Below are 711 nucleotides of genomic sequence, written 5' to 3' on the forward strand. Positions count from 1 at the left end.
CCTGTTATATAGTACAATCAATCCTCATCAAATTAAGCTGATTATGTATAAATGGCATTATGAAATAAACATTTAATATCACAATAGGGTCGTATCCCACTACTGTACAACCATGGCATGCAAATAACTATGCATCAGCTGTAAACAATAAAGTGTCATTATCTTCCAGAAATCCAAAGAACAGGAAAAGTACATATAGAGTACTAAACATCAATTATATTTAAATGACTTTCATATTAAACAAAACTATATCATATACAACAGCTTTGGATATCTCTGTTACTGTTTTGACATATATACTGTAGTCACCCTGAAGTTAAGAAACTGCAATTTCAAACTATCTCTGTTAATGCAACTGAGCGTTAGTGAACTGTTGTCAATATCAGGACACATGATTCTGTGTTCCAAAGTGAAAGCTGTTTTATTTTATTTTTCCTTTCTGCCCTAATTTTTTAAGTCTTTAAGTCATTAAGAATATGCTGAACGTGGGCAACAATGAACTTGTTTTTTAAACTCTAGACTTTCTCTCATGACACTAAAGTGTTCATGGAACAGGAATACTGTATTCTAAGTGAAATAGTTGGCAGGAAGGAACCTGGGTCATTTCATAACTTGGGAGGTTCTATATTTCATAACATTTGTGAAAAGTAGATAAAATCCAGCAGCTAGGAGAGGAAGGTCAAAAGAAAATGATCTGTTCTTATAAAAAGG

The sequence above is a fragment of the Galeopterus variegatus genome, unplaced genomic scaffold (genome assembly GCF_000696425.1).
Source record: "Galeopterus variegatus unplaced genomic scaffold, G_variegatus-3.0.2 Scaffold379, whole genome shotgun sequence".
In the NCBI taxonomy this organism is placed as follows: Eukaryota; Metazoa; Chordata; class Mammalia; order Dermoptera; family Cynocephalidae; genus Galeopterus; species Galeopterus variegatus.